Genomic DNA, 18,209 nt, shown 5'->3' on the forward strand with positions numbered 1-18,209 from the left:
AAACATCTTAAAAATGTACTATTACTACTACTTTGGTTAATGAAAATTCCAACAGCGTGTTACTGTAGCTCTGCCAAGTGTAAATTTCTGTGTCGCGTACAATTAAATATAATTTTTGTCAGAAATTTATTATTATTATAGGCTATTATATGAATATGATAGTTTGCTGACGTTTCCTTGATGACTGTGTGATATTTCAAACTTAAAGAACGGATGGAGCCTTGCATTTTAATCTCGCCTAGGGCCTCGCGATATGTTGCTACGCCACCAGGGACGTCGTTAGGGGGCTCCTGGGGGGGGGGGGCACTGGCCCCCCGGAACGGTCACCTGGCCCCGGCAAACTGTTCTACATTTGCTGAAAATTTTACTTTCATGACAAATATTGCAAAATAGTTTTTCAGTATTTTTTTCTTTCAGTTAGAAACACTGTTCTTAATTTGAGTGGCACGAACCCAAAACCACATTTTTTTCTCGTTTTCCTGCTTCTAGCTAGAGTGGATGTCAGTGTAGGAACCCAGAACTTCGTTGTTTCTCGGAATTTTGAGGGAGCTGTCTTTCCACTCCTAGCAGTCGCAGGTCCACAACAGGCAGGGTTGAGCGTTGAGTGTTGCCGTTGCGTGCTTGAGTAGATTGAAGAACGACCGCTTGTGCAGCGGTAAACGACATATATGCAAACAGTTACAACTGGTCCCGAATCAGAGCGCAATACACGCTAAATAAGTATAATGGTGGCAGGATGCCTCATATCTCCGAGTAAGTAGTATTATTCGCACCAAATATCTATTCTACTATTGAAACAGTCTAAAACACGCAACGTGTTAAAAGTAATTATCTTCACAAACTGTACGATTTCTCGAGTCGCATATTTTTCTCGATATCGTGAAGACCGATTTTGAGAATCCTCCTTAACAAACGATGCCTCCCCGATTGCGCAGTGATAGCGTTGTTGCCTTGTAATCGAGGGGTCCCGGGTTCGATACATGAATGGAGGTACACAGTGGTCCGGATCTTACTTTAAACTGTAGGTCCAGTCCCAATTAGCCTGCATAAAGTGGACTTAAATCACCAACTCAACTCCTTAACAAACTTTTCGAAGAATCGAAAATTTAAACAAGAACAAGTAAATACATTTTTGTAATTTTGAAGTAAATTATTATTATTGTTGTTATTATTTTGGGTATTTTTGGTTCGTATGAATCTGCCTCACACAGTAAGCTTATTTTGTTGAGTCAAGTACAATAACAAACCCTTGCAATAAGTCACTAGAAAGACATGTGAGGTTGCACATATATTTAAGCATCTATAAATAAATAATAACCCGTGGTTCGACAGCCCTGGAAGGGCCTTGGTCTATCTCCCGACTGCCAGTCTCCCTCCCACAATCCTACCTAGAGATGTGGAGATATTTAACCAGTAACGGGGTGACGTGGGGTCAGCACGTCGAACTCCCAACCGTTATAGGGGATATCCGTAAAGAATAATTATATTCTTGTGGTAAGGAGTCGTTGTCATTTAACAAACTTTATTGATTTATTCCATCAGCATTAATTAAAATGTAGTGCCATACTGAACTTACCAACTTATCAAATGCACATTGATTGCTAAATGAGGCATTTTCCTTGTGTTGCAGAGCAGGTTCAGCTTTTGGAGTATTGCAATGTTTTATACAGTCCGTTCGAAGAATTTTTAGAATATTGATGTTTTGTCAAAGGGACCACCCCCGAATAAATATCTGTGGATGTTTTACAGGTTTCATCGTATTTAAGAAGGTAATTTTTCCGGTGCAACTTTCCTCCGTACAACATGTCTTTTGCCACTCAAGCTGAAGAGCCGATTCATAGGTGCAACGACCTTGGCAGAAAGAAACTCTGATTGGCACCATGTTGACAAAAGACTCAAGAAGTCCTGCAACCGACAGAACTCGAAGCGCTCGGATCCTACGGTGACATACACTTTGATTGAATACAAACTAATGCATTGGTATTAAATGCAGTGATTTTATGGGCCGTCCCTTTCTGGGAAGTCGGGGACCTTTTGTAAACACACTTTCCCTTCATGCACACCAGGAGGCCTAAGCCAGGTCACCCCTTCCCACAAAATCTTCTCTTCATTTGGCTCTGGCTATCGGCCGCGCCGAAACGCACTGCAGGTAGCTATATAGGACTTTCTGGGTTAATTATTTTATGGTTCAGCATGGACATAGGCTTTTCAAATTGCAAGAGACAAAATTCTACTGTTTGTCCCTTTTCTGGCGGGAGATGAATGACAAAGATGTCGCGGTTCCTTCAGGTTCCCACACTCAACCCTTGTGCTCATAACCTGCAATGAAGGGAAAGGCCATAATAAGCCTTTGTAATGTACTGACTTTATATCCTTCTGCTTCTTTTCGCCCTACTGTGTTGTTTGGTCGACAATTGATGACTGTCAGCTAGTTCGAAGAAGAGTTTGATCCGAGAAGTGGTTTTATAGTTAGCTTCTGTAAACGTGAGATTTCGGTAGGATCACGGAGTGCTTGAGATCTCATTTTCATGCATTGCGAGTGAAATTTCGATTGATTTGGTTTATTTTACTTTGCTCTTCTGCCACATTTGGCTAATTGCGAAGATGGGGATGAGTGATGAGATGATTAAATTGATCAATGGACACAACAAACACGCATGCTCAGTCCGGAATTCGAACCCGGCACAACTGGCATCGTAGCACGATGTACTAACCCCTCCGCCACGGGGGTAGGCGAAGTGAAATTTCGAGTGTGAAGCTGCCAGCTTGTTTTCCTCTCGAGAAACTTGAAGTAGGATCGACTGATCGACCAAATGTCCAACACATTGACTTTCTAAATTGGTGTCCGACTACCATACAGGAGACCGGGTTTGCTTCCCAGGGCGGTTGATCTCACATGTGATGAAGAATAAGTCACATTTCAATTAAGGAAGGAAACGAGGTATGTAGTCAACTTTATATAGTAGTGTGCATACTCTAGAAATAATGTTTCAAAATTCTGCATATTTTGTGATTTTTCTTCATTTAGCCTTCACTTCTATGTGTTTTATTTGGTTCCGTTGCAGGACCGGAACCTTTCTTCTCGCACAATTTAAATTCGGTCCTAGTAGTGTATTGTTCCATTAAAAAAAAGTTACTGGATCATATTTAAATTGATCCTGAAAATATTCCTGCACCGAATTTTAATTTATCCTGGAAAAAAGGTTCTCGGACAGTGTTTAAATTCAGCCGCGAAACAAGGTTCCTGGACCGTATTTAAATTTTACCGAAAAAAAAAGAGTTCCTGCACCGTATTTAAATTCATACGGAAAAAACGTTCCTGGACCGAATTGAGGCCTAGAACCCATTTACACTTGCTGATTTTCTCTCCCGGATGGGAAATGAATTTATTTACAATACCTAGACCATTAACAACCCTGGGATTGTTAAAGATTAGGGAACACATACATTCTTATTTGTTCTAGAGGATTCCGTTATAGAACCGGAACCTTTTCTCTTGCACAATCTAAATTCGTACCAAGTTGCGAAGTGTTTCATTTCAATGCAGAACTTTGACCCTATTTAAACTGATCCGGAAAAAATGTTCGTTGACCGTATTTAAATTCTTCAGGAAATAAGGTTCCTGGACCGAAATTAAATTCATATGGAAAAAAATTCATGGACCGAATTGAAAACGTTACAGATGAAGAGGTTCCTTACGGTCCAGAACCTATTTACGCTTGCTTATCTTCTCTAGTATTGCGCCAGTCAGTATGGACTGTCAGAGGCATATCATACCTGGACATGCGTGAGAATTATCTAATGCCACAATTGCGTGAAGATATTGGTGCTGATTTAATTTTCCTCCGCATTTTCAATGGTTAAGTACCGACTTGGATTGGTCGTGGTGGAACGATTCCGTGGCCACCTCTTTCGCCTGATTTGTCCCATGGATTTCTCTATGTGGGGTTACATTAAAGAACGTGTGTTACAATGCAACGTCGACGAGCTGCGGGTCCGGATAACGCAGGCAGTTGCGACCATCGATGCAGACATGCTTCAAAGGGTTTGGCAGGAAATCGAATACCGCCGGGACATTTGCCGTGTGATGAAAGGATCACATATTGAACACTTGTAGAGAAAACTTGAAGATATGCTGTATTCATTGATGTATGGGACATTTCTGTTGCAAGTGCACTTTCTTCATAGTTAGCGGTTGCTTTTGTATGGCTAATTTATGGAAACCCTGTACAATGAACAGTTTTTTTCGTAGATTAGTATATGCCGTAACATTTGTGGCTTGTGTATTTCGAGTCTTATTATGTGAAATCGAAAACGTAAACTCCGCACCTTAAATTAAATATTTGTAAATATATATACGCACCATTTTTTTAATCGAATTAAATTTTTCAATACATTTGAATCACACCCTTCATATTGTTAATATATTTGTGTGTGTATGTATGTGTGTAAGTGGTGAGAGGCCTGTAATGCGTGAGGTTGAAATAGAGAAAATATCTGCTTCTACCCTTTTAATTTTTGGAAAGTTCGTCTTGAACACCGGGAATTGTACTTGAATTTTATCATGGTCCTAGAGAGGCCACCACTCTAGAATGTTATTAACATAACTTATATAAAAATAATATTTAGAAAGTCATTTCATCCAAGATTTAAAGAAAGTCTCCAGATATTTTGCTATCACGTACTATTTTCATAAATCGCTTTTACAGGTTGAACTCGACAATGGGTAGACTGCATGGGAGGTTCTTCCTCACCTTCATTTCTGCTCTGTTTTCTGCATGAGAAATATTCACGAGCCACTTGTTCCAGCTGTGCCGTCTCTGAGTTCTACACATCGTGCTTAACGCGACCTGTGTTATGGGAACATAGGTTCCAAACTCTTTAAATTAAATTACCTGCGCGTATTATTGTTAGTGCTCCTCTGTGCTTAGCACCACGCCATGAAGGCGTATAGGGGGTGTAGGGGTAATGCCCCACACTTTCTTGATGCGCTCGTGAGTGGGGGTGATGTGATCAGCATCACGCCCCTGACCGCCTTTACCCCCAGGGTTTCCCCCAGGTACCCATGTCATTCGACGCTGGATGGGCGCCGGGGCCGCTTCCAACGTTAGAAAAGTTCCCGGATTTGAACCGGGACCTTAAGCATGGTAGTCAGACGCGTTACCGACTGAGCCACCGCGGTCCGTTACTTAATTTATTGCTTTATTTTAGAACTTGTTTGGTCAGTTGTTTTCTCTATATTAATTCCGTTTTCGAGTGTGTTATTATTGAAGTCCACGTTCAAGTCGAGAACATACTTTGCTCATAAAACGGTACTACGCGGTTTCTACCTCTGGAAATAGCAACCGCTATTACATGTTCCCATCGTGGTCCCATCACAAACACTGCATTGTCACATTATCACATAATGGCACATCAAGTGTTGAATCCAGCCACTTTGCTCCGGAGGGTACATCAAACTTCAGGGGGAGAATGCCATAGACATCAAATTATAATACCAATAAAACAATTCTAATATTTTATTCTATTATTTTTGCTCCTTACTTCTGATATGTAATTTAATTAAATGAAGTGTAATTAGGTTTAATTAACTGTAATTTTAATAATGAAATTTTCTCTGTGTTCCTCGTCCTCCTCAGCAGTTGGCACCTTCACACAAGCTTGAAGCGTATTCTGATCCATCATAGTTGTGCTGTCTAGTGTGTTGGTGTTTATCTTGTGTAGTAGTAATGCTGTCGAATGTGTTTCTGTTTGTCTTGTGTAGTATCGGTGGTGTGTATGTATGTGTCTTGTGTTGTAATTGTGCTGTCTAGTATGTTTGTCTTGCCTTGCGTAGTAGTTGTGTTGTCTAATTTGTTTGTGTTTGTATTGTGTAGTAGTTGTGGTGTGTAGTTTGTTTGTGTTTATATTGTGTAGTAGTTATGGGGTGTTTGTGTTTATATTGTGTTATAGTTGTGATGTGTTTGTGTGTGTCTTGTGTAGTAGTTGTGCTATCTAATGTGTTTGTGTTCATCTTGTGCAGTAATTGTGCTGTCTAATGTGTTTGTGTTTATCTTGTGTAGTAGTTCCTCCATTCATATTGGGGGTTAGGCGTAGAGCTGACAACTCTGCACTGTAAAAAGCCATGTCAAGAATCAGCAATATAAGGCCATGGATGTTCCCAAGGTAAAATATTCCGGAGGTAAAATAGTCCCCCGTTCGGATCTCCGGGTGGGGACTACTTTGGGAGGTCCCTGGACTAAGGATAAGATCTACATTAGGAATAAGGATATTAAATTAGGCACCTGGAATGTTCTGAGCCTTTACCGGCCTGGGGCATTTCAGTGTACAGTTAATGAGATAGTTAAGTATAAATTAGATGTAGTAGCTGTCCAGGAAGTTAGGTGGCCAGGAGAAGGGAATTGTAAAACTAAAAATTATACTTTTTTCTATGGTGGTACTGAAAATCATAATTTTGGAACAGGCTTTTTTATAAATAATAGAATTATCTCGGCTCTTAAAACAGTAGAATTTATTAATGATAGGATATCATATGCAGTTTTACAGGGTAGGTGGTGTAAAATTATTTTAATAAACATACATGCACCAACGGAAGATAAAGATGATAATACTAAAGATGATTTTTATACAGAGTTAGAACAGGTCTTTGATAAATTTTCTCAGTATGATATGAAAATTCTGTTAGGTGACTGTAATGCACAGATTGGCAAAGAAGAGACATTTAAACCTACGATTGGTAAAGAAAGTCTTCATGAATTAAGTAATGATAATGGTATAAGATTGATTACTTTTGCAACCTCAAAGAATTTAATTGTGAAAAGTACCACTTTTAAACATAAAGATATCCATAAATATACCTGGTCTTCTCCAGATGGTAAAACTCATAATCAGATAGATCATATTCTCATTGATAAGAGAAGACATACTAGTATAATTGACGTTCGTACACATAGAGGTGCGGACTGTGCCAGTGACCATTATTTAGTAATTGCTAAATTAAGAGAAAGACTCTCAGTGTTAAATCATAAGCAACAAAATCTAAAAGTTCTAAAATTTGATACAGGAAAGTTTACTGATGAAAGAATTAAGAAAGATTACCAAATTAAACTGTCAAATAGATTTGATATTTTGCAGGATTTAAATGATGATGAAAATATAAATGAAATAGACGTAAATAAGAATTGGGAGCACATACGTAATGCAATAGAATCAGCAGCTAAAGAAAGTATAGGATACCATAAACCGAGAAAAAGTAAGCCATGGTTTGATAATGAATGTCATAATCTAATAGAAATGAGAAATGAGGCTAGACTTAGGTGGTTAAATAACTCTGATGATACAAATCTAAACAATTATAATAGAATAAAGCGAGAAGTTAACCGAACGTTTAGAAGTAAAAAAAGAGATTACTTGAAAAGCAAAATTAACGAAATTGAAACAAACAGCAAAAATAAAAATATCAGAGATTTATATAAAGGTGTAAATGAGTTTAGAAAGGGGTGGCAACCTAAAGTAAACTTGATAAAAGATAAAGACGGTGATTTTCTTGCTGACCCAAGCGATATTCTAAATAGATGGAAGAACTACTTTAATGAACTTTTAAATGTCCATGTAGGAGATAAATCAGAAGTGAATGAAGTACACACAGCAGAACCTTTAGTTCCAGAACCTAACTTGACTGAAGTTAAAGATGCTATTAAAAGGCTAAAGAATAACAAAGCACCTGGCATTGATTTAATACCAGCTGAGTTAATTAAATATGGTGGAAATTCATTAATATGTCAAATTCATAAATTAATTTGTTTAATATGGAATAAAGAAGAAATCCCTCAACAGTGGAAAGAATCCATAATTGTCCCTGTGTTTAAAAAAGGTGATAAAATGAACTGCAATAATTACCGTGGAATTTCTCTACTCTCAACAACATATAAAATATTATCTAACATTCTTTTAACAAGACTAACCCCATATGCTAATGAAATTATAGGTGATTATCAATGTGGATTTAAACGTAACAGATCAACTACAGATCAAATTTTTCACATCAGACAGACACTTGAAAAAAAGTGGGAATATAATCAAAATGTCCATCAACTATTCATTGATTTCAAAAAAGCATATGATTCGGTCAAAAGAGATAAATTATATAATATATTAGTAGAGTTTGGAATACCTAAGAAGCTTGTTAGTATGATAAAAATATGCACCAGTGAAACAGAAAGTAAAATTCGTGTGGGTATTAATATGTCTGACAAATTTACAATTCATGATGGGTTAAAACAAGGAGATGCATTATCTCCATTGCTCTTTAATTTTGCCTTAGAATATGCTGTTAGGAAGGTAAAAGAAACTAAAGAAGGACTAAAATTAAATGGTGTGACTCAGTTGTTAGCATATGCAGATGATGTAGACTTACTGGGTGATGATGTGAATACAATTAAGAATAATGCTAAAATATTTTTCAAAACTGCTAAAGAGATAGGTTTGGAAGTTAACAAAGAGAAAACTAAATATATGCTTACAGGCCGAAACCAAGTGTTAGGTAATAATCAAAATCTAATTATTGATAACAACTCGTTTGAACCAGTTTCCAAATTCAAATACTTAGGAGTAATATTAACAAATGAAAATTATATTAAAGAGGAAATAAAAAGCAGGCTTAATTCAGGAAATGCATGTTACTTCTCTCTTCATAAACTTTTATCTTCTCGTTTAATATCTAAGAAACTAAAAGTTAAAATATACAAAACAGTAATTTTGCCTGTAGTATTATATGGATGTGAAACTTGGTCCCTTACATTGAAAGAGGAACATAAATTGAGAGTATTTGAGAATAAAATCCTTAGGAAAATCTTTGGACCTAAAAGGGATGAGGAGACAGGTGAGTGGAGAAGGTTACATAATTTAGAACTACATAATTTGTATTCATGTCCAGATATTATTAGAATAATTAAATCAAGAAGACTTAGGTGGGCAGGCCATGTGGCACGAATGGGAGAGGAAAGAGGAGTATACAGGATTCTTGTTGGGAAACCTGATGGTAAGAGACCTGTAGGAAGGCCAAGACTAAGATGGAGGGACAACGTTGAGATGGACCTAAGGGAAATCGGTAGGGATGGAAAAGAGTATATAGATCTTGCTCAAGATAGGGAAAGATGGAAGGCCTGTGTTGCTGCAGCCATGAACCTTCGGGTTTAAGAAGGCTAGAGAGTTAGTTAGTTAGTTAGTTTGGATGGGAATTGAATTTATTTAAAATTCCTGGACCTTTAGCAACTCTGGCCTCCACCCGCAAATGCAGACGCTGTGGCTGCTGCTTAGGCGGGAAAGTTCACTACACATGCAAATAAAATTAATCCAAAGTTATATAGCGAATAATAGTTACTTCCATAATAATATCATGAAATATGGAGAACCAAATTACTTATCAAGCATTTTCTGTTATTTGTCTATCCTAGTGGGAGCGAAAATCTTTTGCCCTTGCTGGTGAACTCGGTTCCTGCAAATTCAAGACGACATTTTCTAATTTTCATTTCTATTTGGGCCGACAACTCCGTGGTGGAGTGGTTAGCAGGTTACGCTACGAAGCAGAATGTCCCGTGTTCGAATTCCGGCCTGAGAATGTGTCTTCTTTGTGATGGTCCTTTCATCAAGTTAATCTTTAATCATTCTAATCTTCACGATTAGCCAAAAAGTGTCAGAAAAGTGACGTAAAATCGTAAAATGAACCAAGTCAATCAATAATTTATATTTCGTAATTTTACGCCGCTTTTCTACCTCTTGTGTTAAATGCGACGATGAGACTGAATGATGATCCGAAGGAATAGCGATGCGAGACATGATGCAACCACACCTGTCAAAGGTCCGAACCTTGGACCTCTGGTTTCGTAGTGCGTCATGCTCATTCTTCGGGAGTGGAATCCTTTGAATGAAAAACTATAAAAGTAGGGTGAAAGAAAACAACATTGTACTGTGCAAAAAAGCCATGTTTAGGTCCTCTAAAGAAAACTACAGTTATTCAGTAAAATTAATTTTGAAGGACAAAGCCTCCGAAGTGTTTTTCATTCGGTGACGCGTGGTCATCACATCGAGTCCCATCTAGTTTTGAGAGTGGAATTCACTTACATATTGATTTCAAGTAGCTTCCCAATTGTCCTCACGATGTTAGGCCATCACAGAAATTTTGGAGTTTCTACCAGGGATCGAACCTTGAAAGACTAGATAATAATAATTTGAGCGCGCGGGAATTTTGTTGTTTCTATTGCCATCATATATTCAGTTTTGCACGCGCAAAGAAGATTACTTTTAAAAAATTAGATGTGTGCATAAAATTTCATATACAGGGTGATTCTAAAGGTATAGTACAAACGAAAACCACAGATACCTCGCATGAAATAGAGACGAAAGTTCTCCTTCCACTTTGCCGAGAGCTGCCTTCCTGAGGAGCTAGACAACGCCGAAAACGTGTGAAAATGAACTTCACACCTCTGTACAGCCAGTACCAGTGAAGATAGAAAGGCCGAACAAACGAAGTCAAAAGGAACACCAAAGTCGCCCATCCGAAAAACACTAGGCGGCAGCTGCGCAACGCATGCGCATGGGGTTCCACAAACGAAATAGGAGTGTCCCGCAAGACAAGTGAAGGGAAAGGGTAGCGATCGACAACGGTAGGGACAAAAGAAGCTATGAAGCATGAAGTAATAATTGCACAGCGGGAAACAAACACATGCAGCGCGTGGGGAGTCCACTAAACACAGTGGGTAGACACCGCAGCAAGAACAAAGCACGGTTCAACAAAAGAGAAAGAGGACCGGACGGGGAATGGTACCTGTCAAGGAGACAACAAATGCGGGACGAGGGATTCCCCGTAGCAGCACCGAGGGGATGGCACACAGAGGTAGTGCGCCAGCAGGACAAACACAGCAACTACGGGCACAGGAGGTTTATTGCCACGCAAAGGTGCACTTACAGATAGGAATAGTACGTAGTACGTAGTCGTACCCCGGGCTGACGTTGTTACAAAAGTTGCTCAAATTGACGACCACCACATACAATTGCAGCGTCGCAGGAAATTCTGGCGAACCCTATCAAAAATCCCTGGCATGGTAAACACCTCGGCCGATGCTGCAAGTATCCGCGCTACCAATGTTTCCTTGTCAGGCACCGGGGTCTCGTAGACGAGTGTTTTCACATGGCCCCACAAGAAGAAATCCATTGGTGTGAGGTCAGGCGAACGGGCGGGCCAGGGGACGGGGCCGTCTCTGCCGATCCAGCGCTGTGGGTAGGTATGGTGCAAAAGGGTTCGCACTGTGCCATCAAAATGTGCAGGCGCTCCATCCAATTGAAACCACATACGATGTCGCACGTTGAGGGGTACATCTTCTAGCAGCTCTGGAAGGACTGATGCAAGAAAGGTGCGATAGAGGCGGCCATTTAAACGTGGTGGCAGCAGGTATGGACCGATAATCTGTTCATCGATGATACCTGCCCAGATATTCACTGCAAACTGGGTCTGATGGTGCACCTCGACTGCTGCATGTGGATTTTCATAATCCCACACATGGCTGTTTCGGCAATTGAAGATGCCCTCACGGGTGAATGTTGCCTCGTCCGTGAAAAGCACATGGCGCAAAAAACGGGGATCGTCGGTACAAAACTGCAACAGTCGTTGACAGAATTTCACACGTCGTGGGTAATCCCCAGCCTGCAACGCGTGGACTCGCTGTGGATGATAGGGATACAGCAGATCATCATGAAGGACACGCCAAGCTGTCGACTGTGATACTCCCACTGCACGTGCAATGCTACGGGTGCTAGTGGACGGTGTGTCGTCCACGCGAGCAAGTACGTCCTCCTCGACCGCCGCGGTGCGCACATGTCTTGGGTGACCGACATGATGGCCTGCACGTAACACACCCGATTCACCAAGGGTACGGTGCACGTTCGAAAACAACCTGCTGTCGGGTTGTCGCCTCTCCGGATACCGTCCGAGATAAAGGCGTGCAGCTGTTCGGCCATTGCCGTCTGCAAGGCCGTAGACAAAATGCATGTCCCTCAGTTCTACAAATGTGTAGCGTTCCATGGTACGGTGAGGATAGTGCCAATTATGGAATACTGTACTGCAGTGCACAGGTGGCACACACACACACACACACTGGTCACAACGGCTTCGAAACAACGTACTCAATTGTCGTACGTCAAGCACACCACCACCGCACCGGCTCTTTCACTGACACGCTCCCTGACGCTGCACTTCCAATCAGCCCACACGTCCGCACGGCGCTGTGGTACAATCAGCTGACGTTCTTGAGCCACCCGTGCCTGTGCTCTTCACTACCTGACCACTGCTGTCAGGTGGGGCCATGCACTCTGGGGCATTGTCATCGTGGAACACATGTAGCGTCCTTCATTCTTGCCCCATTCACCCACAACACGTACTTCGTCCGTCTTGCTCGAGCCGACGGGGAGCACTACGTACGATCGTGCGGTGTTTGTGTACACCAATGTGGGGTAACGCAGCAGTTGAACAGACGTGCATACCCCCACGTAGCTTCATTACACGATTGTCCCACGCAGTTTATCTGTCCAGCCTTGCTCGGCCCCAGGGACGTCGTTAGGGAGGGGCACGCGGGGGCACTGGCCCCGGCAAACGTCCACGTGGCCCCGGGAAACTATTCTGTATTTGCTGGAAATTTTACTTTGATGACAAATATTGCAAAATAATTCTTCAGTAGCTTTTGCTTGCAGTTTGAAACACTTCTTCAATTTCCGTAGCACCAAAAGCAAGGCATTTCTTTCTTACTTCCCTCTTTCTTGCTTGTTAAACACAAACAGATGTATTGGCAGAGGATGCAGTTGATGGTTTTGTGGTCCGCCCCGGTCAGGGAAGTCTGAGACCTATTGAAAATGCACTTTTCCTCCCTGCTGCACACCAGACCCAGGATCCCCCCCCCCAAAAACCTGCACTTTCTCTTCATCTGGCCCTGCACTTGCACCATAGACGCCGAAAGGACGACACAAACAGGAGGATTTAGCTACGGGTGGCTAGAACTTTCTGGGTTAATTATTTTATGGTTCAGAAAAGATATCCCCCATGCGTTTCAAATTCCAAGAACAGAATTCTATTGCTTGTCCCTTTTTCAGCGCGGGAATGAATGAAATAGCGGTTCTTCTCACATGCACTCAACCCTCCTGCTAATGACCTGCCCTGCAAAGGAGGGGAAAGGCCACTTTCTGAAAATTCGGAAAGACATCGAAGCGGTCGGTTCATCTGTTGATTTGGTGGACAGTTGATATCTGTCAGATAGTTTGAAGTAGGATTTGTGGTCCGAGCGTTGGTAAACTTCTGTAAACGCGAGAAGACAGCATCACGAAGTGTTTGTGATCTCGTTTTCCTACATCTCGAGTGAAATGTCGAATGAGAAGCTGCCAGATTGTCTTCCTCTGGAAACAATGGATCAGGATCGACTGATTGACCAAATATCCAACATATTGGCATTCTAAAAAAGAGTCTGACTGCCACACAAGATCCTGGGTTCGACTCCCAGCGTGGTTGATCTCATGTATAATGAAGGATAAACCACGTCAATTAAGGAAGGAAACTAGGTATGTAGCAATTGTTTTTACAGCCGTCTGCATGCTCTATAAGTATTATGTTACAAAATTTGTATATCTTTCTGACTTTCTGTGATTTTTCTTCACTTAGCCTCCACCTGCAAATGCGGAAGCTGCTGCAGCTTAGGTGACTAGGTTGGCTAGACATACAAATATAATTAATCCCTAGTAATACAGCGAATAGGGGCCTCCCCGATGGCGCAGTGGTAGCGTCGTCGCCTAGTAATCAGGCTGTCCCGGGTTCGATATCCGGTGGATGTACAAGTGGTTCGGATCCCACTTTAAGCTGTAGGTCCAGTCCCGATTAGCCTTACTGTGCATAAAGTGGACTTAAAACAACAAATCAATCAATCAATACAGCGAATAATAGTTATATAATATAATCATGAGTTATCTCTCTCTCTCTTTCTGGCTCTACAGCCCTTGGTGGGCCTTGGCCTCCTCCACAATCAGCCTCCATTCCAATATATCATCAATTCTTCTCCTCCATCCTTTAATTTTCATTTTCCGCAAGTTTGCAGCGACGTCGTCCATCCATCGAAGTCGGGGCCTGCCCTTTCTTCTTGCATGGTGAAGCTTTTCTTTCAACATTCTTCTTGGCATCCGGTATTCCATCATTCTCTCCACATGCCCCAACCACTTTATTCTCTGGGCTTTGACAAATCTCACTATATCTTGGCCTTTTATTAAATCATCTAGCTCTGCATTATATCTTATTCTCCAGTCATCATCTTCCTTCACAGGTCCATATATCTTTCTTAAAATTCTTCTCTCAAATATTCTGAGGGCATTTTCATCTGACAGTTTCAAAGTCCAATTATCTGATCCATAAGTGACAACTGGTCGTACCAGTGTCTTATAAATTTTAAGCTTTGTATTTCTTGTGATCAGTCTATTTCTAAACAACTGCATATTTGCAAAATATGCACGGTTGCCTGGATGTATTCTTTCCTTTATTACTTTACTCATATCATTATCACTATATACCATTGTCCCCAGATATTTAAAACAAGGAACTCCCTCAAACTTATTATCTCCAATTGTCAGATCTTGAGGTGCTCTTCTGATCTCAGAGTTAGACATTCTCATATACTTTTTCTTTTTTTCATTTACAGTGAGCCCTATTTTTTTTGCTTCTCTTTCCATTTGCTCATAGATTTGTTTAAGTGTTCTTATTGTTCTAGAAATGATTGTAACATCGTCTGCATATGCGCATATTTGACTGGACTTTCCAAATATGGTTCCCATTTGGTCAACTACATTCATTACTTTGTGTAATGCTAGATTAAATAATACTGCCGAAAGGCCATCCCCTTGTTTCACTCCTGTATTGAATTTAAACTCTTCGCTCAGTTTACTACAAACTTTCACTCGTGCCTTAGTACCACTCATAGTCATTCTTATTAGTCTTATTATTTTGAGGGGAATATTATACTCTTCAAGTACCTTAAACAGTTCATTTCGATTAACACTGTCAAAAGCCTGCCTGAAGTCAACAAATAAAAAATGCAAATCCACATCATGTTCATAAAACTTTTCCATCATCTGTCTAATTATAAATATCTGATCAGTAGTGCTTCTGCCAGGGCGAAATCCACATTGGTACTCTCCCAGTATATCTTCTGTGTAACATTTTATTCTCTCACTGATCAATCCTGACAGGATCTTATAGACCACACTAAGAAGTGTGATGCCTCTGTAATTTCCGCATATTAATTTATCACCTTTCTTATAAATTGGGCATATTATTCCAGATTTCCATTTATGGGGCATTGCTTCATTTTCCCATATCATTACAATCAATCTATGTATTGCTGCCAACAATGCCTTACCACCAAGTTTGATAAGTTCAATTATCACTTCATCCTCGGCTGGAACTCTATTATTACTCATTTTCTTCATTACAGATTCAACTTCTTCAATACTAGGTACTGGTACCTCATGACCATCCCTATTTCGTATATTCCCTTTATACTGCTCTTCTCCTTGGTCTTCCACTTTATTCAAAATCTCTTTAAAGTGCTCTGCCCATCTATTGAGTATCTGATTCTCTTCTACAATTACTTTCCCATTCTTATCCTTACATACTTCTATTCTTGGCTCAAACCCTATTCTCATTCTATTTATAGCTCTATAGAATTTTCTTATTTCACTTTGCTGATTTAGTTCTTCTATTTCTTGCATCTTCTTTTTATACATCATTTTCTTCTTTTCCTTGCATATCCTATGTGCTTTTCTTCTTAGTTCTTTATACCTCTCAGCATTACTTCGAGTTTCCATCTGTAGCATTCTCTCTCTAGCTCTATTCTTCTCATCTATGTGGATGTACAAGTGGTTCGGATCCCATTTTAAGCTGTAGGTCCAGTCCCGATTAGCCTTACTGTGCATAAAGTGGACTTAATACAACAAATCAATCAATCAATACAGCGAATAATAGTTATATAATATAATCATGAGTTATGGAGAAGCAAATTACTTATCAAGCATTTTCTGTTTCTCTTTGTTGTGCTGTGGTTAACAATGTGCACTACGATGACAGGGGTTCTGGGTTCGAATCCCGGACTGGGCGTGTGTTCTTTATGATGGTCCTCTCATCAATTTCACATCACTCATTTTCATCTTCATCTTCACGATTAGCCAAAAAGTGTCAGAAAAGCTAAGTAAAATAAACCAAATCAATAATTTATATATTTCTATATTACGTCGCTTTTCTACCTCTTGGGTTAAATGCGACGATGGGGATGAATGATGTGCCGAAGGAATGGCGATGGGACACACATGTCCAATGTCCGAACCTTGGACCTCTGGTTTCGTAGCGTGTTATATTCAGTGGAATTCTTAGGAAGAAAAACTGTAAAAGTAGGGTGAAAAGAAGCAAAGTTGTACGATTCATAAAAAGCCATCTTTAGTTCTGCTAAAACCTTCCAATTATCGAGTTCGTGTTTTAAGTTCATTGTATGCACAGTAAGGCTAATCGGGGATCCGAACCACTATGTGCCTCCACCGGGTATCGAACCCGGCACCCCTTGATTGCAAGGCTGCGACGCTACCACTGCGTCATCGAGGAGGCCGAGAAAAACTTACAATTAGTCAGTAAATTAATATTGAGGGACAAGGCCTGTGAAGAGTTCTTTGATTCGGTTGCACGCGGTCATCACATCGAGTCTCATAGTTTCGAGAGCAGAATTTGCTTCCATATCGCTTTCAAGTACTTCCCAAATTATCCTCAGGATGTTGGAACAGCACATAAATGTTGGAACTAATACAAGCAGGCATATACCCAGGGAAGGGGCTCGGGGGCTGCAGTCCTTTCCCGAAATCCTACAAATATCTGATTTTAATAATGTGTAGTAGTAATTAAATTTACTTCATTAACAGGATTAAACACCTTGTATATGGTAAGTTGCAATATACCAAGAAATTCATCTTCAGCGCATTTACTCCTCCCCCAACCTTTTCGTCTTTAGATGGCGGCTGCCGATAAGGGATAAGCCACTTCCGAAATCAAATTCTGGCTACCGGCCTAACCACCACCGATCGAACCTTGAACCTTTCGATTGATTCATTAATTGAACTTGTGTTTTAAGTCCACTTTATTCACAGTAAGGCTAATCGGGACTGCACCTACAGTTTAAATTGAGATCCGAACAACTATGTGCCTTCATCGGGAATCGAACCTGGGCAGGTTGTTGAACCTGCCGAACCAAAGATGGAAGCGTAATTATTTGAGCGTGTGGGAACTTTGTTTTATCCAGTGTCATCATATAACCTATTCAATTTTCCACATACAAATAAGATTAATTTTAAGAAATTAGACGTGTGCATATAATTTCTTATCGTCATAATTTCCCAAGTAAACAATCAGATGCCATAGAAGACTCGGGCCCGCCCTTGAACTAAGAGATACCGGATTCGATTCCGATATGAACTGTATACATGAGATGCCTAGCTTGAACTCATTACGCACACATTTCATATTTTCACTGTTGCCAATACTTGTAAACCTGGTTCCAGCACTTTATATCTAAAACCACGGAAAAGGGTTTTATCTACTTCTCAATTTTCTTCCAGCAAATTTACAAATCTAAAGACTAAGAACATTGTTCTTGGTGTATCAGCCATTAAGCTAATGAGTTCATTCTGCATTTAGTTTCCCGAATAATGGCTGTAGATTTCTCGAGAGTATATCCGTAGACTGTTGGGGGCTACAGAAGAAAATGATGTTCCTTTCCAATTTATTGATTGATTGAGTTGGTGTTTTAAGTCTACTTTATACACAGTAAGGCTAATCGGGATTCTACAGTGTGAAGTGGGATCCGAACCACATGAGCATCCACCGGGTACCGAACCCGAAACCCCTTGATTACAAAGTGACAATGCTACCATGCGCTACCCTGGAGGCCCTTGATCCTTTTATCTTTTATATATATATATATATATATATACATACATACACACACAAACATACATATATAATGGTATGTATACAGTATAGGCCTATATGGTGTATAAACAGTTTGTTAATTTATAATAGTTTGATAGAAAAAACCTTACGTTAGGACCCCCCAAAACTGATGAACCTAGCTACGTCCCTGCTA

This window comes from Lepisma saccharinum, chromosome 2 (genome assembly GCF_977018435.1).
Source record: "Lepisma saccharinum chromosome 2, izLepSacc3.1, whole genome shotgun sequence".
NCBI lineage: Eukaryota > Metazoa > Arthropoda > Insecta > Zygentoma > Lepismatidae > Lepisma > Lepisma saccharinum.